We start from the raw sequence: 22,499 nt of genomic DNA on the forward strand, positions 1-22,499 counted from the left end.
AAAAGAAGTACTGTACCTGCTAAATAGGTACAGTTGGAAGGGATGGAATAGGGATGGGGAGGCAGCCCTGGAAAGGCAGCACACGGTGCCTTGGGGTGGCTTGGAGACAAGGAAAGGCACTAGTGGCTCCCTATAATACAGAAAGAAAAAGAAAAAGAGCTCACATCAACTGCTGCTTCTTGCAAGGGACCGTAACTTAAAGACAGAAACCCCCCCCCCCTCAAGTTACAAATACAGTTATTATGTACTGAGTTGAATAGGATCCAAAATGCAGCAGTCTGATTGGTCCTAGAACAATAGGATCCAAAATGCAGCAGTATGATTGGTCCTAGAACAATAGGATCCAAAATGCAGCAGTCTGATTGGTCCTAGAACAATGCAGCAGTATGATTGGTCTGCAGGAGCCACCCAATCCAGCTCCAGGTGGAAGTGAATCCGCAACCTGATTGGCCTACAGGAAAATCCCGGAATTAGCCAATCACGTGCGGCCCATTGTGTAAATAATGTATATAATGCAGATATTTCGGGGGAACTTTCATTCCTCGCTACTATGAGCTGAATAAAGAGCATGAAATCCACACTCGACTCCAAGTATATTTCAACAGTGGTACCTCTGGTTGCAAATGGGATCCGTTCCGGAGGCCCGTTCGCAACATGAAAAGAGCGCAACTGAAGCGCCGTATCTGCACAGGTGCCCGGCGAGATTTGGGGGTTGTGCGCACGCGCGAAGCGCGATTTAGCACTTCTGCGCATGCGCGAGCAGCAAAACCCAGAAGTAACCCTTTCTGGTACTTCCGGGTCACCGCGGGACATAACCTGAAAGAACGTAACATGAAGCAAACGTAACGTGAGGTATGACTGTACAACAAGCATCTCTGCATCTATAAATCGGCTCTAGCGGTGTGAATTCATACTACAGTGGTACCTCGGGTTACATGCGCTTCAGGTTACATACGCTTCAGGTTACAGACTCCGCTAACCCATAAATAGTACCTCGGGTTAAGAACTTTGCTTCAGGATGAGAACAGAAATCATGTTCTGGCGACGCCGCAGCAGCAGGAGGCCCCATTAGCTAAAGTGGTGCTTCAGGTTAAGAACCATTTCAGGTTAAGAACGGACCTCCGGAACAAATCAAGTTCTTAACCCGAGGTACCACTGTAGTGAAGAACACCTGATCAGCTTTGCAATTCCTCGAAATTAATCCGAGACCTCATTTGTGGGAAAGAGATTGAAGGAAGCTCAAGGAAAGCACCTTAAATAATGTTAGGTGGGAATCAAGGAAGCAATGTTCTGTGGACAAGAGCAAGGATAAAGCTGATACGAAGCAGGGAAAGATTGCCTTTTTTATTTTTATTTTTTTAAAAAATAATAAACCCTCCAAAGAAACAGAAATCCCTCTTGTTTACTGGAGAGGATTAAATCCCCGCGATCGTTTCACAAGGTCATTTCAGGATTACATACTTACATACATACATGCATGCTTCTGAGAGACACGGAGGGAGAGAGCCTGCAAGCCCTCTGTATTTCAGAGCGCCGCAAAGAGTTAATTGTGTAGCTTCACATTGGCCAGACAGAATGTGAATAGTCTAATGTTAAGAGCTCCAAGTCCACTCCAAAATTCCACATGAAATTCTCCCCAATATACAAAGTGCCTATTTATTACGGCGCTAATATTTCTCTCTCTAAAAAAAATAAAAAATAAAAAAATCTGGAAAGCACATAAGAATAAACTGGATTGGAGAAGTCGCACTGTTTATTCATTTCTGCAGCATGCCCAGCCTAGACCCCTCCTCTGAAAGGAGGTAATGGGATGCTCCCCCCCAAGAGAGTCTACACAGCCACCCACAGAGGTTGTTCTTTCCTGCAGTATCCCTCCAAGCTCTCGTTGCTCTTTGCCAACCCTTAACCATGTACAAATCACCAGCTGAAAAATGCAAGGACACACCCCCTTTAAAAAAAGAAAATCATTTGCTCAGATACTGAAGCAACAGCTGCGGAGTGGCCATGTATCCTTCTTTATGGAAGACACTCCTCTGTTTGAAGGGACAGCAGGTGCCGTGAAGTTGTCCGTCAACAGTTAGCAGTACTTAGGGGGACCATAGGTAAAGGGTAAAGGAGATCCCTGACCATTAGGTCCAGTCGTGACCGACTCTGGGGTTGCGGCGCTCATCTCGCTTTATTGGCCGAGGGAGCCGGCGTACAGCTTCCGGGTCATGTGGCCAGCATGACTAAGCTGCTTCTGGCGAACCAGAGCAGTGCGTGGAAATGCCGTTTACCTTCCCGCCGGAGTGGTACCTATTTATCTACTTGCACTTTGACGTGCTTTTGAACTGCTAGGTTGGCAGGAGCAGGGACTGAGCAACGGGAGCTCACCCCGTCGCGGGGATTCGAACAGCCAACCTTCTGATCGGCAAGTCCTAGGCTCTGTAGTTTAACCTACAGCGCCATAGCCTCGGCCTTGTAAGCAGAAGGTCACAGGTTCAGAATCCTTGCAAGCATCTCCAGGAAAGGCTAGGAGAGAGTTTGCGGTAGCTGGACAGCAGACTGAGCAGGAATATATGGGCCACCCGGTCACGGTCTTCTGCACTATGGTGAAATGTATTGCATGGTTTTGACCTATAAAACTTTAAACGAATCAGGACCACAATACCTCAAGGACCGCCTCTTTCTGTAGGAACCTACCTGGACCCTTCTGAGGCCCTCCTTGAGAGGTCCGGAGGGTGGCAACACGAGAACGGGGCCTTCTCTGCAGTGGCTCCCCGTCTGTGGAATGCTCTCCCCAGGGAAGTTCGCCTGGCACCTTCATTATACACCTTTAGGCGCCAGGCAAAAACGTCCCTTTTAACCAGGCCTTTGGTTGATCTGATTTACCGTATTTTTCGCTCTATAACACGCACCCGACCATAACACGCACATAGTTTTTAGAGGAGGAAAACAAGAAAAAAAATATTCTAAACGAAACAGCGGATGTATGATTTTTGTGGTTCATGCTGTGGCCACAGACATGTGATCTGACGGTGAGTTTGTGGTAGCCCAATGCAAAAATCCTGAGGATCCATGTGGATCCATGCTTTGTAACCACGTTTTTGCACCACTGCGGCCCCAGGCAACAGTGGGTCCATGATTTTTTTGGTGCAAGCTGTAGCCATGGACATGCTATGTGATCTGACATGCTATGTGATCAGCGGCTCTTCTCCCATTTTGCTGTTTCAAAGCAAGCCACGGAGGAGGGAAGGAAGGGGAACCATGGATCCTCTGCTCACAACTGCAGCAGATCCCCCCGCCATCCGTAGGCATTCGCTCCATAACACGCACAGACATTTCCCCTTACTTTCTAGGAGGAAAAAAGTGAGTGTTATGGTGCAAAAAATACGGTACATCCTGTGCCCTTTCAAAATGTGTTTTTTGGGGGGGGTGGGGCTACTGGGTTGTTGTTGTTATTCTGATTATGTATTTTGTGGTTTTATATCTTGATTTTATTCTGTGAGCCGCCCTGGGACCCCCGGGTATAGGGCGGTATATAAATTCAATAAAAAGCAATAATAATAATAATAATTTCTACTTAAATTCTAGTAAAGATGTGTAAATCTGCAGCATTACATATAAATTAGCATACTGAAAAAATAATGCAGATCAGAATCCTGTTCTGTTCTGTCTTTGCTGATGCATGGGGGGGGTCGCTCCTCATCCCTTTTATAGTTGTTGTGTTTGTTTGTTTGTTTGTTTGTTTGTTTGTTTTTGATAAGTCTAACAAGGCCTCCTGAGAGTAGCTCTTCACTGTTACCAAAATTATACTAGCAACTTTACAAACAACAGCAAAAACTATGCAGCTAAACAATACTGAAGATTTGGGGGATTAACTGATAAATGGCATTCCTGGCCCGTACATCTATCTGCTGAAAGCTTGCAAATAACAGTGCAGTACAGTAGTACCTTAGGTTACAGACACTTCAGGTTACAGACTCCGCTAACCCAGAAATAGTACCTCGGGTTAAGAACTTTGCTTCAGGATGAGAACAGAAATTGCATGGCGGCAGCAGGAGGCCCCATTAGCGAAAGTGGTACCTCAGGTTAAGAACAGTTTCAGGTTAAGAACGGACCTCCAGAACAAATTAAGTTTTTAACCCGAGGTACCACTGTACGTCAGAAATCAAAGAATCATTGAATTGTAGAGTTAGAAGGGAATCTAAGAATCATCTCATCCAACCCCCTGCAATACAGGAATATGCTGCTGTCCCATACGGGGATCAAACCTACAACTTTGGTGTTATCAGCACTAGGTTCTAACCAACTGAGCTATCCAGAAATACAAAGCCCATGACTATTATTATCTGGAAGTCAAGCATGATTTCCTAAATCTCACATTCCTGCTATGATGTGGAGACCCAGAATGGAGAGCCAGTGTGGTGTAGTGGTTAAGAGCGGTAGACTCGTAATCTGGTGAACCGGCTTCGCGTCTCCGCTCCTCCACATGCAGCTGCTGGGTGACCTTGGGCTAGTCACACTTCTCGGAAGTCTCTCAGCCCCACTCACCTCACAGAGTGTTTGTTGTGGGGGAGGAAGAGAAAGGAGAATGTTAGCCGCTTTGAGACTCCTTCGGGTAGTGATAAAGCGGGATATCAAATCCAAACTCTTCTTCTTCTTTTCTTCTGAATGTGACTGGGACTGGAGAGCTACATACAGTTATGAGTAGGCCCCACTGAACTTCTGAGTAAACCTCCATAGACTCTACATCCGTGAGGAGTCGCTGGCTGAGACTTCAGGAGGGAGAAAGGAGGAGTGGAAGGTGAAGAAAAGCTCCCCAAAGTTCCTTTAACAATGAGAAAAGGGGGTTTTCAGGACGAGTGGTACAGCGATAAAATTGCTAGCACATTTGCAAAGCTAAGCAGGATCCGCCGTGGTTCCAAATTGGATGGGGCACCATTTGTTGAGATTTCTGCATTGCAGGAGGGTTGGACTAGATAATCCTTCCAGCTCTACAATTCTGTAACATATTTGTACAGGGCTGGCTTGATTATGGAGAAGCACATTCTTCATTCTGTCTTAAGACTATGACCAGATACAGCCAACCTTTCTCTTCCACACCACCCTGCTCTGTTTACCATCTAGCCTGATGAAGAGTACTGGGGAAATGGAAAGCTTGCACACCATTTTGTGACATTTTGGTTGGCCAAATAAAGGTATCGCCCTAATATTGACCTTGGAATTTTTCTTAATTTTTCAGCATAGCTACCTTGACTTTTCACGTTCTGCAATTTATTCATATGATATCCTGTCCTACCGGTTTGTCGTTTTCTTTTTTCTTTTCTTTTTAAAATCCTTGCAGCAATTTTTCCTATTAATCATAAAGTAAATAAATTCTGTGAGGCAACTTAGGCCACTCACTGTCTACTGAGCTAAGTCTACCGATGGGTTTCCTAGTTATACCCAGTGCTTTTTCTCTATTACAAAAAATGTTTAGGGGTACTCTCATTTTGACTCAAGAAAATCACCATTTTACAGTTCACATTGGGGGAAATAAATACACTAAATACAACAAAACTGACCAATCACCGTGCTAGATTCCAACTCCTACTTCACACATTAAACGCTCGCTTCCGTCTGACACTCAGGAAACACTGTGACAGGAAATGAGGCCGCCATCGGGCGTAGCGATGGAACTGACGATTCACCGTGCTAGAGAAGAAACTAATTTGTTTTAGATTTTTAGCTCCTTCTCCCGTTAGAATCACAGAATGTTCAGGAGTATGGGTATTCCTGCGTACCCCCAGAAAAAAGCACTGGTTATACCAGGAATTGGAACTGGGTTGCCTGCATCCAAACATAAAATGCCATAACATGGCACACTCACAGATCCTTAACCCGTGCTTTCATCTGCTAGCATTTACAGTGGTACCTCAGGTTACAGACACTTCAGGTTACAGACGCTTCAGGTTACAGACGCTTCAGGTTACAGACTCCGCTAACCCAGAAATAGTGCTTCAGGTTAAGAACTTTGCTTCAGAATGAGAACAGAAATTGTGCGGCGGCAGCATGGCAGCAGCAGGAGGCCCCATTACCTCAGGTTAAGAACAGTTTCAGGTTAAGAACGGACCTCCAGAACAAATTAAGTCCTTAACCCGAGGTACCACTGTATATATGAAGGTAAGCAGAGACAAAGACATACAGATGTAAAAAGCAAGAGGGTTGTAGCAGGGATCCTATAAGAGTATCCTGAACTTCCCCATCTCAGAAGAACAGAAGAAACGTCTGCTATATTAGGCCAATGCCCCATCTTGTTCGGCATCTTGTTCTCACAATAGCCAACCAGATACTTACAAGAACCTCACAATCAGCATCCAATCACAATAGCACGCTCCCTGCCCCCGCCCTCTGCATTCAAGAGCTGGGATCTCATCATGCGTGATGTCACAAGCACTGTCCAACAGGGACTCACAACTCTCATACAGCCACATACCACAGAACACTTGCAGTGCTAACGGGTTTGCTGGTAGGGTTCAGATATATATTGTGATGGGACTCCTATAATCCTAGCAAGTGTTAAAATAAGCTCATCAAGACACGCTGTCTTTCTGATGAGGGAATCGCCTGGGCGACGGGCCATTAAGAGAATAAAGAAAAGGTGATGGGCCATTAAGAGAGCAAATGAAAGGGCGCTCTGTGTCAGATGGCAAATGCGTGGGCCTCCTCCAGCTCTGAGATGGTTAGAATGATAAAACCTGAGAGAGAGAGAGAGAGAGAGAGAGAGAGAGAGAGAGAGAGAGAGAGATATGGCTGATTTCTGCTTAAATCCAAGGCTGCAGCTATGGGAGAAACAAGACCATATGGGGAGGTTAAGGCTGTGAACCCCACCACTGTAAAGGTAAATGTACCCCTGACCGTTAGGTCCAGTCGCGGACGACTCTGGGGTTGCGGCGCTCATCTAGCTCTATAGGCCAAGGGAGCAGGCGTTTGTCCGCAGACAGCTTCTGGCGAACCAGTGCAGTGCACGGAAACGCCGTTTACCTTCCCGCCGGAGTGGTACCTATTTATCTACTTGCACTTTGACATGCTTTCAAACTGCTAGGTTGGCAGGAGCAGGGACCGAGCAACGGGAGCTCACCCCGTCGCGGGGATTCGAACCCCCGACCTTCTGATCGGCAAGCCCTAGGGTCTGTGGTTTAGACCACAGCGCCACCTGCATTGTAGACTCAGGTTATATATGCGTGTGTAAATAAGCCATATGTCCTAAAGACACCACAGTGTCTGCTGTGCCTCATTCCCAAAAGGAAACACAAACCAGATGTAAGCTCCTGGAACCCCTGGAATCTTGCACCGCTCGGGGGTTGGGGTGGCATGCAACAATATGATCTTTCAGGGTTCGGAAAACACAATGTGCTCTCATCACACATGCCACTTGGTAGGAAGACATCCGGGTTGTATGCAACAAGTGAGTAACCACGGTGCATTTATTGCATGAAAAAAAATATGGAAAAGCAATAGAGGTATTAGCTATCACATGCCAAGGCCAGACTCTGGCAGCTCTTACAGAGCAGAAAGCAGCTATAGGGGAGAAGAGGAATGTGCCAAGTTCCATACTGGGGTTTCTTGGCTCTAGAATTTTAAGAAGGGCATAAAGGTTCCCAAAAAAATGTGGGATTGCTCCCACAGAACCCTGCTTGTAGTTACCACCATTCAAGACTCGCAGAAATAACTTCCTGAAGGCAGGAGGTGCACAAAGCACAGAGTTAAATATCCTTGGGTTTACATGAAACCATACAGGTCAATGTACATCCATCAAGAATCTGCTTTGCTGGAGTTATTCCCAGTGCTGGGCAAGTTAAAATATGTGAACTTGATGCAATATTCTCCTGAAGCTAACTTCTCCTTTTGACAGTTAGCACATTTATGAGCAAACACATTCCTTACTGAACTTTAAACGGTGTGAGCTGAGATATTCATTAACTGATTGTGATTTCCAAAACTTCTTGAGAAATGCCAATTTTTATCTTTTGCTGGGAACTGTCTAAATGGCATCATTGAAGTATGTGGCTGTGGCCTGGGCATTATAATTCCTATGATGCAGAAGGCAGAAAACTGAGATTGAGGGATAGTGATTTGCTCAACGCCGCACAGCAAAATCAAATTCAGATAACTCATACATACAAGGGCAGGTAAGATGTGAAGTAAAAATATTCCATTAGTTGTGGGACTGATACTTTAAGCAGCTGGTGGTCATTTCAAAGGCATTTTCTGGTTATCACACTGAAATGCATATTATTATATCATAGAATCATAGAATCATAGAGTTGGAAGAGACCACAAGGGCCATCGAGTCCAACCCGCTGCCAAGCAGGAAACACCATCAGAGCACTCCTGACATATGGTTGTCAAGCCTCTGCTTAAAGACCTCCAAAGAAGGAGACTCCACCACACTCCTTGGCAGCAAATTCCACTGTCGAACAGCTCTTACTGTCAGGAAGTTCTTCCTAATGTTTAGGTGGAATCTTCTTTCTTGTAGTTTGGATCCATTGCTCCGTGTCCGCTTCTCTGGAGCAGCAGAAAACAACCTTTCTCCCTCCTCTATGTGACATCCTTTTATATATTTGAACATGGCTATCATATCACCCCTTAACCTCCTCTTCTCCAGGCTAAACATGCCCAGCTCCCTTAGCCGTTCCTCATAAGGCATCGTTTCCAGGCCTTTGACCATTTTGGTTGCCCTCCTCTGGACACGTTCCAGTTTGTCAGTGTCCTTCTTGAACTGTGGTGCCCAGAACTGGACACAGTACTCCAGGTGAGGTCTGACCAGAGCAGAATACAGTGGCACTATTACTTCCCTTGATGTAGATGCTATACTCCTATTGATGCAGCCCAGAATTGCATTGGCTTTTTTAGCTGCCACGTCACACTGTTGGCTCATGTCAAGTTTGTGGTCAACCAAGACTCCTAGATCCTTTTCACATGTACTGCTCTCAAGCCAGGTGTCACCCATCTTGTATTTGTGCCTCTCATATCATACACAGCACATAATCCTGTTGATTTACATGTATTTGTGATTCTGGTGGCAGGCTGATTGCCATGCATCCAATACAATGGTGAGACTTCAAAAATGCAAGTTACTGTTTGGTACTGAAGGAAATGGGAGCCAACAAACATGATGGGACAAGCATAAATTGTTATTGGGCCAGCCTACATGAGCCCCAGAAAAGCACTGATGTTTCCAACTGAGTCAAAAAGTGTGGGATGTGAAACACAAGAGCAGTCAAGTACAACATCCCTAGAGTGGACATAAAAGGGGATGTCTGGACCAGCCAGTCAAAACTTCCTGTTTCCTCCTAGGCTGGGACAGACTTCCTCTGCATGTGACTAGAGGTGGGCGTGACCTCACCTGCCCAGGTAACAAAAGAGCAGGACTGGTCAGCCATCTCTCTCTCTCTCTCTCTGACCACATTCGTCGAAGAAGCAACATCTGCTTAGCCTAAGATGCTCTTCCAGGCAAGAGAGGACAAAGGGACTGTCTCCTTATGGGATAGTTTCCAGGTATATTACTTCTCTAACTTAAGTCTGCCTTCTGGGATCCATTTGTGAACAGAATGTGAGTGAGTAAACTCTTTTTATACTTCTATAGAAGACTGTGTCGTGTCTATCTTTTTATGAGGGACTAAATGGGGAATTACCAAAGAAACGTATTTTAGAGGCTTTAGGGAGCCTGAGCAAACACATCCGCTGTGCAAGTTTAAAAAGGGGAATGTAACAGTGCTAAATTAACACAAGTTGGAAAGGATATAATCAAACAATATGTCCTCTCCTGCATCCCTGAGCATTCTCACAAAAAGATGCTAACTTGGCTTTACAAACCAGTTAAAAGGTTCGTGATTTTAGGGGGTTTCACATCACTGCACAGTAGGCCCTTCTTGCACATATATATATATATAGAGAGAGAGAGAGCACCAATAATTTAAGAACCGCTTCCATGCCATGTGATTTGGTGAACAGCATGGCTTCTGAATGCTCTGAACATACTCAAATATCTGAAAGGCTGTCACATGGAAGATAGCGCTAGCTTGTTTTCTCCTGCTCTGGAGAGTAGGACCTGAACCAGCAGATTCAAATTACAAGAAAGGAGTTTCCAACTGAACATTAGGAATAATTTTCTGGACCATCTCCTTCAGGAGGTTGTGGACTCTCCTTCCTTGGAGATTTTTAAGCAGAGGTTGGATGGGGATTTGTCAGGGATGCTTCAGCTGAGATTCCTGCATTGCAGAGGGTTGGATTAGATGACCCTTGCATTATAAAATAATAATAATAATAATAATAATAATAATAATAATAATAATAATAATTTATTTGTACCCCGCCCATCTGGCTGGGTTTGGGTTTCCCCAGCTACTCTGGGCGGCTTCCAACAAAGACCAAAAATACACTAAGATGTCACACATTAAAAAGTTCCCTGCCAACTCTAAAATTCAATGATTCTAGGATTTTTGCAACCAGTTAGAAAATGGCCCACAACCAGGAACCCGGTAAGCATACTTAGGAACATAATAAACATGTCCCTTTTTCCAGAGGTAGCCCAGGTCTGGCAAGTCCAAGCTTACGTGTTGCCTGCCTGATATTTTTTAAAGCTCCGGTTGTGCAAGGTGCTAAACACAACACCAGGCAAATGGCAAGCCCTGTGCATTAATCAAACAGCTTGATCCCTGAAGACCACCCCAACCCACGGCGTCTTACCAGAATGTACTGCACTGCGAGCCAGCTGTACAAGTTGGATGTTGTTAAACTCATCCAAGGGACAGCACCTGGTTTGCATTATTGGCAAAGGCATCTACAAGCAATGCGCTTTCGACAGGCATGAGGGAGCTGGAAAAGTGCAAGGGGAAGTCCCCACATAAATACATTATTGTGCATGCCTGACCTGATAATATATGAAAAGAACCAGGAATAAATATATCAGGGACGGAGATTGTTCATGACCAAGGCATTTTTGCAACACAAGCGGGGAGGGAAGAATCCTTCCTTGTATTACCTGCCGCCTCCCCCAGCATTCACACACACACACACACACACACCAGAATAGTTCAGTAAAGACGCAAGTTCTCTGCCAAACTAATATCTCGAGGGCAGATCTCTCTGAAGCCGTTCTTTGCTGTTCTTTCACACATAGGTCCTGGCACTACAGAACAAGGGTTTGAAGCCCACAAAAGTCAGCAGCCTTCATTTCTGGGAGCAAAACTGCCCTGGCTTTTAGAAATAGATTTGGGGGAGGGGGGCGAGTATGGTAAATTGCTGCAACCCCATCTTGAGGGATGATGGAAACAGAGGGGGGGGTGGACCCAAATTGCAAGGGTCTGTTAGGCGGCAGAAACCTCCCCCAAATATCTGACGCAAGAGCACCCAAATTATGTGTTCTACCTTAAATAAATTCTGAAAATGGGTGCAATGATGGTAGCCGTGCGTCTTTTCTGCATGGATTTGCAAAAGGTGTACATTCTTTTGTATTCTGCACAACTGTGATCTGACAGGATTTGGAATGCTTCACGTGGAGTGGTGCATGCTGGGAGAAGTAGAAGCGTGATTAACAAGGATCAAGAGATGGGGAGGGGGTTGTTTGGCATGTATTTTAATGCAACCCCTTCTCAGTTTGTACAGTCATACCTCGGGGTAAATACGCTTCAGGATAAGTATTTTCAGGTCGCTGCAGAGCATGTTACTTCCAGGTTTCGCCGCTCGCGCATGTGCAGAAGGTCAAAATGATGTCACGGGCATGCGTGGAAGCGGCGAAACGCGACCCGCGCAGACACATCTTACGTTCTGTTCAGGATGTGAACGGGGCTCCGGAACGGATCCTGTTCGCATCCCGAGGTACCACTGTACTCTCCAAAACAATGCATGGACTGAAATGCAGCTATCATTTGAGAGTCACGCTTCTTCGCGTTTAGGAGTGCTGTTCTCCAACAATGCACACATTCGGCGACGTGTGTCTTAAAAAGCACAGATTAACAAAAGCAGCCTACAGTATGCACTAAATCAAGCAAAATTGCGTACAAAGAATGTTATACGGGGAGAAATGCTCACCTTACTGCAGACAAATTTCCACGAGGAATTGAAAAGAAGAAGAAGAAGAGAAGAAGAGTTTGGATTTGATATCCCGCTTTATCACTACCCTAAGGAGTCTCAAAGCGGCTAACATTCTCCTTTCCCTTCCTCCCCCACAACAAACACTCTGTGAGGTGAGTGGGGCTGAGAGTCTTCAGAGAAGTGTGACTGGCCCAAGGTCACCCAGCAGCTGCATGTGGAGGAGCGGGGAAGCGAACCCGGTTCACCAGATTACGAGACTACCACTCTTAACCACTACACCACACTGGCATAACTGTGGCAAAGTGAACTTATGGCTGAAAAACTGAGAAAATGAGAAACGTCCATCCCTCCAACCTGCAGTGCTGTTCTGCATGCAATAAAACAGACATGTGAGCCCACATTTCCATCTCCAATGGCTTTCAGGCTTCTTCCTGCACAGAATAATACCCATCGCCAGGGCCAGATTTAGGTTTGATGAGGCCCTAAGCTACTGGTGGTAATGGGGCCCTTTATATGTCCAGCTATCCTTTGTCAACAACAAATTGCCGCTGTTTTTCGTGTTGAATATATGCTACATGGTAATTTATGGACCTAATAGGTATCTAAAGCCATTTGCACATGCAGAAACTAGGCACCCTATACAGTGGTACCTCGGGTTACATACGCTTCAGGTTACATACGCTTCAGGTTACAGACTCCGCTAACCCAGAAATAGTGCTTCAGGTTAAGAACTTTGCTTCAGGTTAAGAACAGAAATCGTGTTCTGGCGACGCAGCGGAAGCAGGAAGCCCCATTAGCTAAAGTGGTGCTTCGGGTTAAGAACAGTTTCAGGTTAAGAACGGACCTCCGGAACGAATTATGTACTTAACCCGAGGTACCACTGTATATAGAAATGAGCAAACCAGTGATATTTTAGGGAGCAAGCTAGCAGGCAGGGCCCATTACTTACATCATAGGAGCCTACACAACACAAAACACTGTTGCTGTGTTTATTTTATTTGTTTTTTATCTTATATTTTGGAAATGTACATCCAGTTTTTTTCCCTTTAAATTTTTTTGGGGGGCCCAAAAACGCTATAGCTTGTTTAGCTTATACGTAAATCCGGCAGTGCTCATAGCACTGAAACCGGCTGTGTTTGAAGAGGTCACAAGAGAAAGGGGATGCAAACAGAGATCAGGAGTGAGGAAAAGGTCGGGAGAGTGCAGAGAATACCATCCCCATTAATGCTAGGAGACATTGCCTGTAGGTTTTTAGCTCATCTCCAAAACTATTGGGGGCTATGAACTTCCTCCTTATTTGAAATAAATGCCGATGTTCTTAGGAATCCAAATTATGTGCCAGACACCAAATTCTTTGCAGGATCGGAGAAGATGAACAGCCCTGTGAGAGAGAGATAAAGACAGTGCAGGGCAGGTGGGAGTAACACAGACGTTTGATCTGTGTGCCACAGTTTTGGACCTTAATGGTGCTTCCTTTCAACGTGTTCCAACTGAGTCAAACCACATAATCCGTGCTTTGTTGCAGGTGGCTAACCATCATGGGACGTGGGTGGTGCTGTGGTCGATCAGAAGGTCGGCGGTTCGAATCCCCATGACAGGGTGAGCTCCCGTTACTTGGTCCCTGCTCCTGCCAACCTAGCAGTTTGAAAGCACGTCAAAGTGAAAGTAGATAAATAGGTAGCACTCTGGCGGGAAGGTAAACGGTGTTTCCGTGCGCTGCTCTGGCTCACCAGAAGCGGCTTAGTCATGCTGGCCACATGACCCGGAAGCTGTCCGCTGCCTCCCTCGGCCAGTAAAGCGAGATGAGCGTCGCAACCCCAGAGTCATCCGCGACTGGACCTAATGGTCAGAGGTCCCTTTACCTTTTAACCATCAGCAGCCTAGGCATCTGTTCAGTATGTGTTTGGCAAATGGATCCCTGAACCTGCATTTTGCACAGAGCCAGTAACAAGGAGGTTTTTGGAGCAAGGTTCCTGTGGCATTAAACATAATCAGATGAACAAGGTTGTGTACACAGAGAGAGAGGGGGAGAGAGAGCAGGAGGGAGGAAGGGTTGAATCTTGGCCAATGGCTAACCTAATTTTCATCCTTTGATCAGATCACATTCTGATGGAAAAGCAGTAGCCTCATGCACCAATTTATTCATTTCATTTGTTTTGGCGCATTTATCCCCCACCTAACAATGGAAGTTATCAAGGTGGCTTGCAAAGAAACAGCGTGAAATAGTGATGCTATTGTTACTAGAATGGAGCAAAAGCATGCCGAGACCACATAACACCAGTCATGAAAGACCTACATTGGCTCCCAGTACCTTTCTGAAAACAATTCCAAGTGTTGGTGCTGACCTTTAAAGCCCAAACAGCCTCGGCCCAGTATACCTGAAGGAGCGTCTCCACCACCATCATTCAACCCAGACACTGAGGCCCAGCTCCAAGGGCCTTCTGGCGGTTCCATCCCTGTGAGAAGCGAAGTTACAGGGAACCAGGCAAAGGGCCTTCTTGGTAGTGGCACCCGCCCTGTGGAATGCCCTCCCATCAGAAGTCAAGGAACTAAACAACTATATGACATTTAGAAGACATCTGAAGGCAGCCCTGTTTAGAGAAGTTTTTAATGACTGATGTTTTAATATATTTTTCATCTTTTGTTGGAAGCCGCCCAGAGTGGCTGGGGAAACCCAGCCAGATGGGCAGGGTAGAAATATATTATTATTATTATTATTATTATTATTATTATTATTATTATTATTATTTTCCCCCACCCCCGAGCTTTGATGCTCCAGCAACAAACACCATTCTGCAGCTGAATCTCCTGATCTGGGGCTGATTATGCAGATCCAAAGGGGCTGTGTTTCTGCAGGTGCAAATTATCAGTGGCTTTCTCTTCAGATGCACCAACGTCGCCCAAACACACATTGCTACTACAGTGCCCTTCTGGAAAAAGCTTCAGGCTGCACAGCCCTTGAGAGGGATGACCAGAAACCAGCAGTCCTCTGAGAGATTCAGCCACATGATCCCAGAGGCTGCCTTCTTTGTTCCTTTCCCAAGCCATGTCTGAACCTTGGCCATGCCAGCTGTGGATGATGGGAGCTAGAGTCCAGGGCTGTCTTAAGCATATGCGGTGCCGGGGTGCAAAGCTCTGCCTGGCGCAGCACCCCCCCCCCAGGTTGCCCAGTCCCAGGTACGCAGGAGGACATCTCACTGGCTCGGTCGCCCCCAAAGTCGCGGGGCAGAGCCGCCTGCAGCAGAAGAGCCCATCACGGCGCTCCGACCGACGGGCAGGCTCTTCCACGGACTCAACTCTTGGGCCCCAGACTCTCGGCCTGGTGCCCCTGAGATCCTGGCGCCCAGGTGCCCCACACCTCTAGCACCTATGGGTAAGACGGCCCTGCTAGAGTCCAACCCAGTGTTGAAGAACTCTGGTCTACTCTGCCTGTCAGAGGCTCTCTAGAATCTCCAAGGGAGTTTCTCATATCGGCTCCTGGTGATCCATTCCTAAACTGGATACGCCAGAGATTTGAAACTGGGGAGATCAGCCTGCAAACAGAGCATTCTTGCCACTGAGTAGCAATATGCCTCCCCTCTCTCTATTGCCTCCTCTGCATTGAATTTTGAAGTGTAAGCTCTTTGAGGCAGAGGCCTGTCTTTTTGTTATTACCCTCTAAAGCAGCCTTTCTCAACCCGTGGGTCCCCAGATGTTGTTGAACTACAACTCCCATCACCCCTAGCTAGCAAGGCCAGAGCTCAGGGATGATGGGAGTTGTAGTCCAACAACATCTGGGGACCCACTGGTTGAGAACCGCTGCTTTAAAGCATATGATACATTTGTGACACTAGAAAATCCGTTTCACTGTTCTGTCCTGAAAGGGAATGTTGCCCCAGAGCAGTCATCGTGGCCGATGAGAGTGCACTGTCAACAGCCACTACTTTGACGTCGCATCCAACGAAAGAAAAGCATTAAACAACCTCTAGTACCTTGCTGCCTTAGAAGGTACCATTTTGCCATGACTTCATAAGAATCAGCAGCACATATATACCACCACACATCGTACAAACTTTGCACTTTCAAGCAGTGCTTTTTTTCCTTAAAAAATGTTTAGGGGTACTCTCATTTTCCTACTCATATTGAAATACTGCTCCTCAATGAAGCCAAACTTAGGTTAGGGGTATGCGTACTTGACAACAAAGGTCCGTATAGCTACAGCTATGGTTTTCCCAGTAGTGATGTATGGAAGTGAGAGCTGGACCATAAAGAAGGCTGATCGTCAAAGAATTGATGCTTTTGAATTATGGTGCTGGAGGAGACTCTGGAGAGTCCCATGGACTGCAAGAAGATCAAACTTATCCATTCTGAAGGAAATCTGCCCTGAGTGCTCACTGGAAGGACAGATCCTGAAGCTGAGTCTCCAGTGCTTTGGCCACCTCATAAGAAGAGAAGACTTCCTGGAAAATACCCTGATGTTGGGAAAGATGGAGGGCACAAGGAGAAGGGGATGACAGAGGACGAGATGGTTGGACAGTGTTCTCGAAGCTACCAGCATGAGTTTGACCAAAAAGCGGGAGGCAGTGGAAGACAGAAGTGCCTGGCATGCTCTGGTCCATGGGGTCACGAAGAGTCGGACACGACTAAATGACTAAAGAACAACAACAACAAAATGCATACCCCTGTGTACCGAAAGAAAGAAAGAAAGAAAGAAAGAAAGAAAGAAAGAAAGAAAGAAAGAAAGAAAGAAAGTCTGCGAATCTGTGCCGACTGTCCGCTGGAAGCCGAAAAGGCACAGTTGGTAGAATTGTTATAAATTAACATGTAAAAGTTGTGTGTGCGTTTTCCTTCTTCTGAAATATTTTCACAAGGTTTTCCAGCCTCCTTCGTGGTATTCTGCTTTTCGCTGTCCCCATCCGTCATGCTAGATAGCCAGAAGTCGCAAAGAGGAAATTCATGACATCACTGCTTCGGTGAGACTAATGGAATCAATGATGTCAAAGAATGATACATTCCGCTCTGTGTTTCTTTATGCAAGGAAATCCTAGAGGATTTCACAGTGGGGGAAAAGAATCCGAAACAGTTACTTATGATTGATTTCTGTACGGAACACGACCCCGCCTCTCCACCACAAGCATGTTAACTGGGGAAATCAGCGCATATTTTCAGGCTTACCTCAATTTTCTTTTTAAGGTCAGAGTTCAGTTTTGCAAGCCCTCGATACCTAATGGGCTAATGATGTGTCCCTCTGTGTCTTTATGCGCCGGGTTTCTCGCCAGATGGTATTGCGATGCCGTGCACTACATTTCAAACGGGCCAACCCTCAGAAAGCATTGTGTACCAGGGCAAGCCCTCAGGACGGAGCTATTTATTAGTCCTGTGAGTGCTTCGCTCTGGGCATACGAAACTCCATCCCCTCTTTATATCGGGTGTCCTGCCCTGTTCCCCCTCCCTCACGAGATTAGCACCCACCGTGCAGGAAAATGGCGAATGCTGAGATAATGCCACAGGGGAACGCTTGTCAGCTCGCTGGAAAAATGATCCGCAAATGCCAAATGCTATAAAAAACGAATGAATCTTCCCTCCTTCCTTCGTATGGAATCATTTACATATACCCCAAAATGCACAGAGAACGAGGAGGGCTTGCGTTCAGCAAGGCCTGATCTTTTTTCAAACGACCCAAGTCAACGAGCCTCTCCTGAGGTCTTTTCCTTGTGAAAATGAAACCCTCCCAGGAGAGGCTTGGAAGCCTGCGAGCTCCCACACATGCGAAAACTATCAATCATATTTATATACTAGATCGCCTGCAGTACAGAGCATGTTAGCCACCCCTTTCCATCATGCTCCCTGGCTCTGAACTAAGTGGAGTAGCGCTAAATACAATAAGAAGCAGAGAAGCCTGTGTTTGCGTACGTCCGACGTCCGAAATCTCCCTGCCAGACAGCACAAATGATTCTGTACAGTTGGAACCTCGGTTTTCAAACATACAGTGGTACCTTGGGTTACATACGCTTCAGGTTACATGCGCTTCAGGTTACAGACTCCGCTAACCCAGAAATAGTGCTTCAGGTTAAGAACTTTGCTTCAGGATGAGAACAGAAATTGTGCTCCGGCGGCGTGGCAGCAGCAGGAGGCCCCATTAGCTAAAGTAGTGCTTCAGGTTAAGAACGGTTTCAGGTTAAGTACAGACCTCTGGAACAAATTAGGTACTTAACCTGAAGTACCACTATAATCCGTTCCGGCTTCTGAAACGTTTGAAAACCGAGGATCAATGGGCTGGCTGCAAAGTCAATGAGGGGAAATTAAAAACGCGCCTCAGAAGCCATTCGATTTCCAGGGCATGTTTGAAAACGGAAGCAATTACTTCCAGGTTTTCGGCATCCGAGTTCCAAATTGTTTGGCTTCCAAAATGCTTGAAAACCAAAGTCCCACTGTACAGTGGTACCTCGGGTTAAGTACTTAATTTGTTCCGTTTACCTTCCCGCCACAGCGGTACCTATTTATCTACTTACACTGGTATGCTTTCGAACTGCTAGGTTGGGAGGAGCTAGGACTGAGCAATGGGAGCTCACCCTGTCGCAGGGATTTGAACCACCGACCTTCGAATCTGCAATCCCAAGAGGCTCAGTTGTTTAGACCACAGCGCCACCCGTGTCCCCTCCCTCAGCAAGGACAGCATCCTTGTCAACAGGCTGCCAGACTTCCTATGGTATTGCACTGTAAGTATTTCTGTCTCTGCTAAATCTTCAGTCACTCTTAAGATAGCTTTATGGTTTCTGATTTTTGCTGCCTTTGACAATATTTGCCACAATTCAAGGGTCTGAAAGGACACCAGCCTTACATCTCATGCTTCAACAGAGCAGTGAATAGTGCAATCCATATACTGTCACTTTTGTGATAATACGCTTTCATTTTCTGGTGGAACCACCGACCTTCCAAACGACCCTCCCGCTGCAGCGGTACCTATTTATCTACTTGCACTGGTGTGCTTCCAAACTGCTAGGTTGGCAGGAGCAGGGACCGAGCAACGGGAGTTCACCCTGTCACAGGGATTGGAACCGCTGACCTTCCAATCGGCAAGTCCAAGAGGCTCCGTGGCTTAGACCACAGCGCCACCCGCGTCCCATAATAATAATATTTATACCCCACCCACCTGACTGGGTTGCCCTAGCCACTCTGGGTGGCTTCCAACAAAAATGAAAACATAAAAAAATTAAACATAAAATAATTCCTTACACAGGGCTGCCTTCGGACACCTTCTAAGGGTTGCATAGTTACTTATCTCCTTAGCTCAGGGGTCGCATAACTCCATACCCTCCAACATTTCTCCAATGAAAATAGGGACGCCCTAAAATACACTGGGCAGGGATGCGGGTGGCACTGTGGGTAAAACCGCAGTGCCTAGGACTTGCCGATCATATGGTCGGCGGTTCGAATCCCCGCGGAGGGGTGAGCTCCCGTCGTTCGGTCCCAGCTCCTGCCCACCTAGCAGTTCGAAAGCACCCTTAAGTGCAAGTAGATAAATAGGTACCGCTTTATAGCGGGAAGGTAAACGGCGTTTCCGTGTGCTGCGCTGGTGCCGGTTCACCGGAGCAGCTTCGTCACGCTGGCCACGTGACCCGGAAGTGTCTCCAGACAGCGCTGGCTCCCGGCCTCTAAAGTGAGATGAGCGTACAACCCTAGAGTCGGACACGACTGGCCTTCGGGCAGGGGTACCTTTACCTTTACCTTTACCTTTACCTTTACCTTACCTTTTAAAATACACTGAGCTCAAAGACATTCTCTGCCTGCCTAATGGAACCCCCTTTAAGTATCTGAAAATCCACCTTTCTAAAAACAAACGCAGCTATGAAGAAGGTGTATTTGTCCCTATCTCCAGCCCCAAGCAGGGTGTGCTCCATCTAACAAAAATCTTAAATGGCTCATGGCCTTGTTGTTGTTGTTGTTGTATGTGTGGGTTGTTGTTTTTTCTAGGTTCCTCCCGGTGCTGAGAGTTGGCATGCCAGTTTTTATTCTACTACACTTTTAGGAAGCAAATCCCTCAATGGTGTGCTTTTAAAAAACAAACATGGAATTGCTGACACATCCTTAACTGCGGCATCTTGAACATGATGCTATAATAGGGAAGCTCCTTGTGTGGCCCAGCGCAGAGATAAATAAAAGCCCTCTTGGCAGCTGCTTCCGACAAATCATAAGCCTTCAAATGCATAAATGCTAAAGACAACCCGAATGATTAGAGGTCTTAATGGTGCGCCAAGCTAAGATAATTCAGAGCAGAGGCAGGGTCATCCCTTCTGAATAGGCAGGGGTGAGCAAGTTAAAGAAATCAATAGACACTCCTGATTTCTTCCAGGGGAAGAAGGGGCCCTGGTTAATTTAAGATTTAAGATTTAAGATTTAAGATAAATTTATTGTCATTGTCCGTATATACACAGTATACACAACAACGAAAATCAAACACCCACCCAAAGACCGGGTTCACATACACATTTGCACGTATCTCCAACACTCTCATCCTATTCAGACATAATCTATAAAAACATATCATACTCCAGAATGTAACATAACCTATTAAAGGCATAACATAACCTAAAAACCTGTCTCATTCCTTCCTACTCCCTGCTTGCTATTTCTTGCAACTGGCCCTGAGATCATTATTTAGTGCAATCAGAGCTCTTGGATAGAAACTATTCAGAAGGCGTGTGGTTCGTGTTTTCATTGTCCTATATCTTCTGCCCGAAGGCAACAGTTCAAAGAAGTTGTGAGCAGGATGGGTGGGATCTCTCAGGATATTGTGTGTACAAACACAATTGTATAATTGTACAAACACTGGCTAACCATGATTAATTTCGGTATTGACTTTTCAAATAATTCAGCCAAGCTGAGGACTGGCTCTTCACCACTTCCCTTAACCAGAGAATGTCCTAGCGTAGGGCACAATTTTCTCATAATAACGTAGGACGCAACTCCAGCTCTTTGGAGAAGCAAAATAAATGTCACTTTAACCAACACGCCATGCACCACAAAGGCTGTGGCTTGGTTCTCAATCAAAATATCTTATTTGTCAGTCTCACAAGAGGCAGGGACATGTGAACACCGGCAGAGTCAACCCAGAATGGCGTTTGGCGTTGGACGGATTTTCTGCTGCATGACTTATTTTTCCCCTTCCCTCCCCCTGCTCTCTCTTCTCTGTTTTCACCATGTCTGGCCATGGCATGGGAACAGTTCCTGGTTGGCATCCATCTGTCTCGAGAGACAATGGAGTGCGCCTCCAGGGGTGAAGTCGAACTGCTGCGTTAGCAAGCAGCAATAATAATAATAATAATAATAATAATAATAATAATTTATTATTTGTACCCTGCCCATCTGGCTGGGTTTCCCCAGCCACTCTGGGCAGCTTCCAACAAAGATTAAAAATACATTAAAGTGTCACACATTAAAAACTTCCCTGAACAGGGCTGCCTTCAGATGTTTTCTAAATGTCAGGTAGTTGTTTTTCTCTTTGACATCTGATGGGAGGGCGTTCCACAGGGCAGGTGCCACTACCAAGAAGGCCCTCTGTAGCTTTGCTTCTCGCAATGAGGAAACCGCCAGAAGGCCCTCGGCACTGGACCTCAGCATCCGGGCAGAATGATGGGGGTGGAGACGCTCCTTCAGGTATACTGAAGTAAAATGACCTCCCCCGGGAAAGCAAGCCTGGGCAGTATGTATGGGGGTCCTGGGCTGCCCAGATGGCAAGACCCCCCTCTCAGCCTCACTGATGTGGTCCACATGAAAGCAGAGTGTTAAGTTGTGGGTGACCATATCAGACAACACAGCGATTCTTCAAACAGCTCTTGTTTATTCACAGGCCCAGAACAGAACTGGGATGAAGGGTTCAGCCAACCTGCTTATATAGAGCTCCACTACAAAGCAACAGTAACAACTTTCTGTAACTATCCAATCACTGAACGTCACTTTCAATTCCTTATTTGCATATGTGGACCTGAGTGAAAACTATCTACAGTATCCCCCTGCTGGCCCAGGGTGAAAACTTCAGTACATAACACCGAGCTATACATTTGGCACCAGCTTGGCTGCAGGATTTCCCGGAAGGAGGAGTACAGGATGCCATCCAACCATCTTAGGGATTCCACTCCAGATTTGTGAGAACAGTAATGGAGTAAGTAATAAGACCCAAGCTATGTCATCTCTTCCTCCTGTTCCCCAAAAATGTATACACTCTGTCAACTGAGGCACCCAGAGGCACACAGGCTAGCCCTGCCAGGCTCTGTGACAACAGTGAACAGGACCAAAGTATCCTTGTAATATTTGCCTTCTCCTGAGGAGGAAAGTTGAACATGCAGAAGCAGACAACTCTCCTGGTGGACAGTGCTGATCCTTTGCTGGCTGCATGCATTCAAAACTCCGCTATTTTTCTCCAGCCCACAAGTGACTTTAGGATGGTTAGTCAATAGCTA

At 46.2% G+C, this 22,499-nt stretch overlaps 1 protein-coding gene and 1 long non-coding RNA gene across 5 annotated transcripts in view; one reads left to right on the forward strand and one right to left on the reverse strand.

The window, feature by feature from the left end:
- Positions 1–6,135, forward strand: part of LOC308473787 — a 61,169-nt gene extending 55,034 nt beyond the window's left edge. Inside the window, exon 3 of the long non-coding RNA XR_013984320.1 lies at positions 5,909–6,135. This is a non-coding gene — a long non-coding RNA (uncharacterized lncRNA). The remainder of the gene's footprint in view (positions 1–5,908) is intronic.
- FGF18 (fibroblast growth factor 18) overlaps positions 1–22,499 on the reverse strand; it is a 163,307-nt gene that overhangs the window by 88,482 nt on the left and 52,326 nt on the right. The window contains exon 6 of one of the 4 annotated variants that reach the window (XR_013984104.1): positions 17–130. The exons of 2 other annotated variants lie outside the window; for them this stretch is intronic. The gene's annotated coding sequence lies outside the window, so the exon portion shown is untranslated. Of the gene's footprint in view, positions 1–16; positions 131–6,166; positions 6,256–22,499 lie in introns of those variants that run through there. One more of the 4 variants, XM_080999361.1, reaches the window with a different exon arrangement.

This window comes from Podarcis pityusensis (assembly GCF_964106645.2).
Source record: "Podarcis pityusensis genome assembly, chromosome: 3".
Lineage (NCBI taxonomy): Eukaryota > Metazoa > Chordata > Lepidosauria > Squamata > Lacertidae > Podarcis > Podarcis pityusensis.